An 8372-nucleotide genomic window follows, 5' to 3' on the forward strand; every position below is an offset into this window, starting at 1 on the left:
AGGGAGAGAGCCATTACGACCGAAAATGGAGAGAAGTAGAGAGGGGTGTCCCGCCCCCACCATCATCCACCACGCCTATTACCCCCGTCTGCTAACACGCTTGCTTTGGCCTCTCTCGCTCTCTCGCTCTCTCTGCTTGCGTTTCGCCGCAACGCTGTGCATAAATTTCCGCCTCATTTTCACCCGCAAAGTCATTATTCCCAGGGGTAGAATTCGTGACTAGAGGTAGTTCTGATGGGGTGGTGGCCCGCCCCAACGTCCCGCGCCGCCACGCCCTGCCACGCCCAACCAACCAACCTCGAACAAGTTATACCGGGGGGCGCCAGTGCTCTGTGGTCAAGTGAATAACAGTTAAGTGCTAAGGCCCTTAGGATTACTACACCCCTGGCTCTCTTCCATTACCCTAAGAGCGTATTCTGTCTTCCGTATAAGGCCCGTACTCTTTGAAGTTGCCTGTGGAGCGGGTTTTTACAGTTCACTGTATATTTGAACACTTTCACACTTCCCTGCGGCTCATTTTTGGTGTGATTTAACATGTGCGATTTAACATGGGAGCATGACCACACAGTGGTCACGCCGAAGGGAACGTGTTTAACTGTCGAACTGGCCAACCCTCGCCAACCCTGCAGTTAAGCACTTAAATACTTTTAAGTGCACGAACATTTCTAAGCGCGTTAATTTAACACCATTTGGGCAGTTTTCATGCCTAATTCTATGGATTACCCGTTTTGTCCTAGTTTTGTCGCCTACGGTCTAGTAAATTAACCTAAAAGAAACAATCCACCAGAAACAATCGACCGGGCGAACCCTATCGCTGACCACGGCTCCTAACAGCCCCGTCCAAGTAGGCAACCCGCCGGCACTCGTGCATACGGTACAGTATAAGTACGAAAGTGCGCGCCTTGAGGAATCCACCTGGTGCAAGTATATTGAACACGGTGACACGACACCCTATTGAACGCTCCAGACATCAGTGCAAGTATGCACTTGGCACAGTATAACCGAAACTAAAAGAGAACGTGAGTTTAGGACACCCTTTATCTGTACAAAAAATGTCGTTTATTTCAAACACGTGAAAAAATTGCCATGGATGGCATTCATTTCTGCTATGTGCAGGCCAGAGATAGCGAACCGTTTTGTTTGTTCTGTTAACAAGATGTGGACTATTAGATGGAATTAATCCAAGAGAGACAGAGGAGGGGCTAGGGAGGGAGAGGAAGAGTGAGGGAGAGAAGGGAGTGAGATGGTGAGAGAATGGGAGGCACCCCTATTCTGCCACTCTGCTACGCGCCGCCACGCCCCCGGCAGGACAGCCCCTGTCGCTGCGGAACCCAGATAGGAGGCAATTTGAGCCGCCACAGGAAGGGTTGGGGAGGGAGGCTGCCTGCCTGGTGCGGGAGGGAGAGGGAGAGAGGGACAAACAGGGACCGTGACGCTGGAGAAAGAGAGACAAACACACGGACCTTCCCAGATTGGGAGGGGTGCGATGTGGTCTGCTACTACTTGTTCACAAACACGATCATGTGGCTCTGTCCCCAGTATCACCCAAATCTCTCTCTCTCTCTCTCTCTCACACACACACACACACACACACTTTTACTTCTCTCTGCCTTTTTTTACCTGCCCCCCCCCCCCCTCGCTCTCTGAATTCACGGCAACTTTGTAACATCTAACATTTTCTTTCCTTTGTCATAAAATCGATGTGCGGCTGCATTGTAGAATCCTCTGAGGGCAATCTGGCTTGAGTATATACTCACCCCATGATTTAGAAAACCCCACGATAACCCACATCGTGATCTCCCCTTGTCAGGGGCGTACTCGGATGTGTTGGTTCTTTAGACCATACCGGACCGGCCCCACATTGCGTCGGGGTACAATAGCTTCGTTCCTACTGCTACAATAATGATGAGTTTAAGAACATTGACAAGAAGGAAAAGTAATTAGTAAGGTTGATTTTGGCGTAAATTTGTGTTTCTTAAACTTCTAGACTTTTCCCTGACCTTTTCCTGTAATTTTGGGAAAGCGCTGGGCAAGAGAAGTGGGCAATCATATGGTAACTTATTGTTTATTTTAATCCGTTTTCATCAATAGTACTGAATTTTATGTTACATGACGTAATTTAGATTATGTCCCGTATAATTGACCTCACATGCCAAAATCTGAAAGAGCAAGGGAAATGTATGAATGCGTAGCATGAAACGAAGCGAGCCAAGACAATATTTCGCATAACAATCAAACTAATGAAAGAAGCACAATTGTTATAAGCAGGTATCACTGAAGTTACTCTATGCTTTAGTTTTGAATGATAATTGAACATAATGAAGGAACCTGAAAGCAAAGCAAGCGAGAAGCTAGATCCAAACCTGTATCACACCACACCTAAATTTTTAGGATGTGGGTTGACGGGTGATGGGCTTTTTAGGTCCTAGAGGGGCTCCAAACCATTGTCAAGGGGGAAAAGGGGTGGTGGGGGCTAACTGGTTTCCTTTTTTCCGGCGGACAAGTCACACCCCTGCATCAAAATCTACAATGATTTTCGGTAGTCTTCAGTTGGGTTGATCCGAAAACCTTAATTTGCCTACACTCAGGTTGAAAGGAGTGTGTTTTGCCAAATTTCAGGTGTTTTATGTCAAAAGTCCGAATATTACCCAGGTAGCTAGTAATCTTGGCAACTGGTGTACACTCTATAAGACAGTTAAGACCCTCTTGGAAATCTCTTACTCTCTTTGGATTCCTGGATTCGCTCGCCGTCGTCCCGGACCCGCCAGCATCAATGAACCCATTCGCGTGGTACTTACATACCCACGTTTGTGCGTGTGACTCCGTATGTGCTTGTGTGTGTGTGTGTGTGTGTTTGTGTGCGTGCGCGTGTGTTATTCTGCTAACAAGCCTTGCATAGCAGCTCTGCACGCACTCAGGCGCCGCTGTTACCACCCTTATTACTGGTACTACTATTATACTACCTATTAAAATATTTCAGTCATGATTGTTTCCCTCAGGGGGTTGATAATGGTTATCTCGTCCAGTTTACAGCTTCGCTCTGATGTTATTGGGTGATCACCAAAATGAAACGGCAAAATAAAATGTCCGTAAAATTTCCTCCAAAATATCTCGGCGTGTCTGGAGCGCGTTAATAATGAAGACTTCTCACCGAGCTTTACCAGCGTGTTCCCCTGCAGCAAGCGCTGCTCTGCTCCTCGTCCTCAGCCCGCCCGCTCTCCTAACATTCTTCTCCCTTTTAATTATTCAAATTGAAAAAGTTAATTGGCTGGAAAAGGAATTAAGCGGAATAACGTGTCTCCGACTTGGGGGTGGTAGCAGTGTGTGCGGACGCGGGGCGGTGGGGCGGCGAGGAATGTCCCCCGGCATTTCAGTTTATTATCGACGCCAACGTGAGACAATCTGTGATGCAAGGAGGAGCCGGGCTGGAAGCCTGGAGCGGCCGACAGCTTGGACTGAATGGCAAGTGTGTCGACGGACTCATCGGATGAGACGCACTCGCCCTGGAGATGAGGAGCAGTCAAAGAGAAGTTGGTGGACGTGTTTTGTATTTTTTATCTTGCCTTGCTTCCTTTCCCCCCCTCAGCCATAAAGGGCGCGACACCAGTGCCTCCTTCCGGAGATGAAGTGAAAGTGTTTGCCCGGCTGGTCCGGCGCACCGGCGGCCCGAGCACGTTGTCCAAGATTGGCCTCATTTGTTGGCGTGAACAAGAAGAGCAAAGTTTCTGGTAAAGCCCGCAGTGGCGGTGTGCTGCTGCTGCTGCTGCCGCTGCCGCTGTCCCGTTGGGAGGGGTAAGGCCCGTACTATTTGAAGTTGCCTGTGGAGCGGGTTTTTACAGTTCAGCACGTGCAGCGTGGGCCTCCAGCGGCGAGCCAGACCGCCGCGCCATCCCTCGGCGACGCCTTGAACTTCGGAGGAAAACAACGTGATCGTCTCTGCCTCGCCTCGTCTGCCCGCTGCTCCGATGTGACTTTGCGTCTCCCCTTTCTGTTCGAATACCTCACTGTCACGGCCACACTCGGATGAGGAAGATGAAGAGGTGATAAACGGACCACATATTCGCGCTGTTCGAACGTTGTGAAGATTTCTAAACTGCACCTCCTCCACTCGGAGGACCCGGCATGATGCCGCTAGAGCTCCGCGAACTGAGCGGTCCGTAGTGGGGGGACTGCATTATTCATTTGCTGCCAATTAGACTGCGGGGGGCTTTGGCGATCATCCGGCATAAGTTACCTGCCTTGTGCCTGTGCCCCGCGCATCCGCGGGCATTTCCTGTGCAACAGCGACGCCATACGTGCCTGGCGATTGATTTTTGCGTGTTTTTTAAAATTATTTTTGTGAGCTTAATGAAGATGCGGCCTGATGTGGTATCGCCGTTGAAGTTTTAATGAAGGGGGTTGCAGGGTGATGTGTGCGCCTCAAAAGCAAGTCAAAAGCATTTGGTGTGCCCGTGGTGGACACAGAAGAGGCACAAGAGCGGAAGACACGAAGCGAACGACTTGACTGCTTTCTCCTTGTTTTTAATAAAATATCCTCTCGGTGAAAGGGGGATGCGACGTGCAAAGCGAAGGAAACGGGGAAGGTAAAAAAAGGGTGTGTCGCATGTTGGTGTAACAATTAGAAGCCTTGACGTGTGAGCGGCCGGCCCTTAGGGTCGTCCTGACAGCTCAATGGCCTCGCCTCGCGAAGGAGACAACGAGGAGGGAAATCGACTGCCCCCTCCCCCCTTTTTCCTCTTTTCGCTCCCGAACTCTGACTTCTTCGTTTTTGTGAGTCTGCTCGACGACGAAAATCCTGCATTCGGTGGTGGATCCCTCGTGAGCTAAGCGAGGTCCCTCTCTTTTTTGACATCACACACATATATTTATACCTCTATACAAGGCTTGGAGCTGACACAGAAATTGGGCAAACAGAAGTGCGTAAGAGCAGCCTGGAGCCTGTAATCGAACAGCGTGCGCGAACAGCTGGAGGAGAGATATGACGCAACTTTTCGGGGAGTGCGGATGGCGCGAAAAGGAAAGTCAAACGGGAAACAGAAGAGGGAAAAGAAGAAGAACAATGAGGCCTAATTGCGGCAGAGGAGGAGGAGGAAAAGAAGCGCGGTTGTGGGCCAGCAAGCTAGCCGGGGTCAAGGTCAGCGCTAGAGCTGTGCTGCGCTGCGTGTCCGCACCTCGCCGGATTGCTCACGCCACTTTGGGACGCTTCGATTCACAGGAGGAACTGGCCGTCCCGACGAGACCCCGTCGTGCTTATGGGCTCAGCAGCCTCCACGGTGCGTGGGCCAAGATGGACCTACTACATGGCCGACCGCCAGCCCTTCAGGAACACAACAACCCGCCGTTAACCATGAAACCTTCCGGAAATGAAATACTTCCAAGTTTTAAATTTGGGCAGCGCTACTTCTGGTGGGCCTGGCTGCTGGTCCCGCCGCCGCGCCGCCACACCGCTCCTCCACCAAAATGGCCGCCACCTGTCCCTGGCTGGCCCTCCGGTCCCCTCCGGCCCCTCCCCCTCACGGCCCTTGTGCGGAGCCGGGCCGTGCCGAGCCGCCCCGAGCGGAGGAGAGCGCAGCCCGCGCAACCAGGCTGGGCCGCCGAGCCCAGCCGAGCCCTTCCGAGAAGCCCCCCGGTCGCGGACGCAAGGCGCCGCGCCGCCAGCTGAGGCTGATATATTTTTATTCATGGACTCCAAAGAAGAGGTATGTGAGCATAAGGGACGGACACGAAAAACCGCCAGGTGCATCAGTATTCTCGGCAAGCAGAGAGCAGAGATAGCCAGGCCAAATTTGACGCATTCATCACTGCTTTTCTGGACTGGAGAATAGTTTCCTGCCAGGGTCGTGTTATTGAAAAGAGGCCGTCGGAGACAGAGGGAGCAAAAGAGCTTGTGCCCGCTGTCTTCTGCGGGTCCTGCGGGCAGCGTCACGCAGCGTGCGCGTGCGGCTGGCCAGCACCCCACCTGGCCGCCTCGCCCCGCCACCCGGCCGGCACCCCGCCTCGCGCCCGCCCGCCGCACCTAGTGCCGCTGTGGTCACAAAAGCTGTGAACACGTCTCGGACACGCAAGCGGCACAATAGGCCGCGCGCAACATGTGCTACACTGCCGCAACAAATACGGGGACATTTCTGATTCCAGTTCCGTCGAGGAAACTACTACAACGAAACAAGTCGTGGCGGTGACGGTTTGGTGGTTTGATTGTGTCCAGCCCAGCCAACCGCCTGGTCTGCTTCGCGTCCTCCGCCACCCGGTTCTTTCGATAAGGCTACCATATGCCTCTTACTATGCAGGAATGTTACGGCCCTTTTGCGTGCTGAGCCGCCACCGCGTATACCTTTGGAATCGACGACATTTTTTCCTTTCTTTACGGGCCTCAGGCCTGCGTTTCAAGGGCTTTGTTGTTTCTACTGCTGGGCCCAATATATATTCATACGCAGTGGTCCCCTGCCGAAAACCTTGCTGTGGCTGGTCGTGTTTACGGCTAATCGAAACGGCCGCTGCTGATGATATTGCGACAGATAAACATTCTTTATCTGTGGCTTTGTGGTCCCACCGAGCTGATTTGCCTGTCACACAGAGCGGCCACATCCTCTGCGGTGAAGGCGTCCAGCCTTCCTTTGCACGGGCCCTACGTCTCAACGGGCTCATCATGGGGAACCCCTTTCCACGACCTCAGCCGAGCTGACCTCGCCAGAACCGACCGCCACCACCCAACACAACTCTCCGCGCTTGGAACACCCCTGGACTTGGGATACATTAAGGTTTCGCCAAGCTTCAAGTCTAGATTACCTCTACAAAGTGCGAAGTCGAAGCAGTCGAAGGTTCAACTTACGATATGTCACCACCAGAACATCTTCAGGAACTTTTGCAAGTAAAGTATTTGAAACTTCTCCGAGGAACAGTAAAACGAAAGATGGAAAATGAAAAGTAAATAATCAGGATAGTTCAGAGATCGACTCGTCTTTAACAGAGTCCCTCTTTTGGACTGTGTATGTACTGACAAGTTTACAGCAATCGAATTAAGTACAACTTAAAATTGTTTAACTTGCAGTCTTACACGTAGTTCCTAGCTAATAACTTGATCTGCCTGGATAACGATACCAAGTTTTAAAAAGTTCTAAAGGCTGAAAATATTAATAACATGTGTAAACAACGAAAAATAGCTTGTATATACCAAGGTTCTCCTTAAAGTTAAAAGTTTTTCATAGGAACTAATTTTATACGAAACAAGTTCAAATATTTTCGAAGAAAGGTGTTTTTATAGTGGAACTTGGGCAGCCAAGCCAGTAAGTACTCAGCACTTGTTCGCAGGTCACCGAGTCCAATCAGTGTACTTTTGGACGCCACCGTCCATCACCACCCAACGCAGCACACCCTCTCATCTCTCCCCGGCCACGGCGACCAGCATCACCGACACACGGCCACAACACGCATTGTTTCGGCTCGCCACGCCGCATCAAGCGCCTGTCTGTCGCCCGCCTGCCAAAAATGATACAGTCGGCCTCCCGGGAACTGAGCGGTCTGTTCGGCCGGCTGGCCTGCCGACCCACAGCCGCAGGTTGCGGGTGTGGTGCGTTTTTCGCACGAAAACGGGTTTTTTCCGTATTTCAACACTCAGAGATCCCTTTACTCTCTGAGTGTCAGAACAAAATATAAAGGCTAGCGTAGGAAACACAGTTATAAGGTAGTGACACCAACTACGTAAACTTGATTCACCCCAACAAAATAAAGAGAAAGATTAAAACAAAATGAAGTTTTGAATTAAACATTACAGCGTGGACGTAATTCGGTAAACGCTGTCGGGAGTCAATAATGGTTGCTGTGTTGTTCCCCCAACTGTTTTCTAGATGAACGCACTGCGACCGTACTGCTGTCGTCCGGTGACTCGGTCCCCTGGCTCATCACACGTGCCTGACTGCGTGCTGCGCTATTTGCTGTACTTCCCGCCACGACACGCCGCTCCTTGTTTGGACCGCGGCGCGGACGGACGCGGGGCGGGGCAAGCTCCATCAGAGAGATTGGACGGGAACACGCCGCTCTTCAACCCCAAGCGGATGCGTCCGTATTCACCCTCCGCGCATTCACCACCTTCTGCTCGAAAAGCCCACGCAATAAATAAAACAAACGGATTGTTATTCCGATAAAGGTCGCTGCTTTCAGTACGTAAATCACTATGGTGGTTTGGTAGTATGCTAAAAAAATGTGCGTTCGTCTGTGCATCGAAAACCTTAATAAGCTAAAAAAGCTAATGCATTCGCTAATTTAGGCCTCAGCTCAAAATGTCAGCCCGCTAAGCTATTACCTCAGCAGAGAGCTGAGATATTAGCCTTAAAAAAAACAGCTAGTTCCCAATTCTCTGAGCTAACAATCAGCTA

At 51.1% G+C, this 8372-nt stretch overlaps 1 long non-coding RNA gene across 2 annotated transcripts; it reads left to right on the plus strand.

Annotated features, from left to right (window-relative positions):
* Positions 1-5581: 5581 nt before the first annotated feature.
* On the plus strand, positions 5582-8134 carry LOC113207717 (uncharacterized). 2 transcript variants are annotated; one of them, XR_008012097.1, is made up of 4 exons: positions 5582-5699; positions 6575-6868; positions 7309-7567; positions 7845-8134. It is a non-coding gene; the product is annotated as an uncharacterized LOC113207717 (long non-coding RNA). The 2 variants fall into 2 exon arrangements; XR_008012096.1 differs by lacking the exon at positions 7845-8134 and having other exon boundaries at positions 7309-7820.
* Positions 8135-8372: the final 238 nt, after the last annotated feature.

Source organism: Frankliniella occidentalis, unplaced genomic scaffold, assembly GCF_000697945.3.
Source record: "Frankliniella occidentalis isolate FOCC.00 unplaced genomic scaffold, Focc_3.1 Scaffold8, whole genome shotgun sequence".
Lineage (NCBI taxonomy): Eukaryota > Metazoa > Arthropoda > Insecta > Thysanoptera > Thripidae > Frankliniella > Frankliniella occidentalis.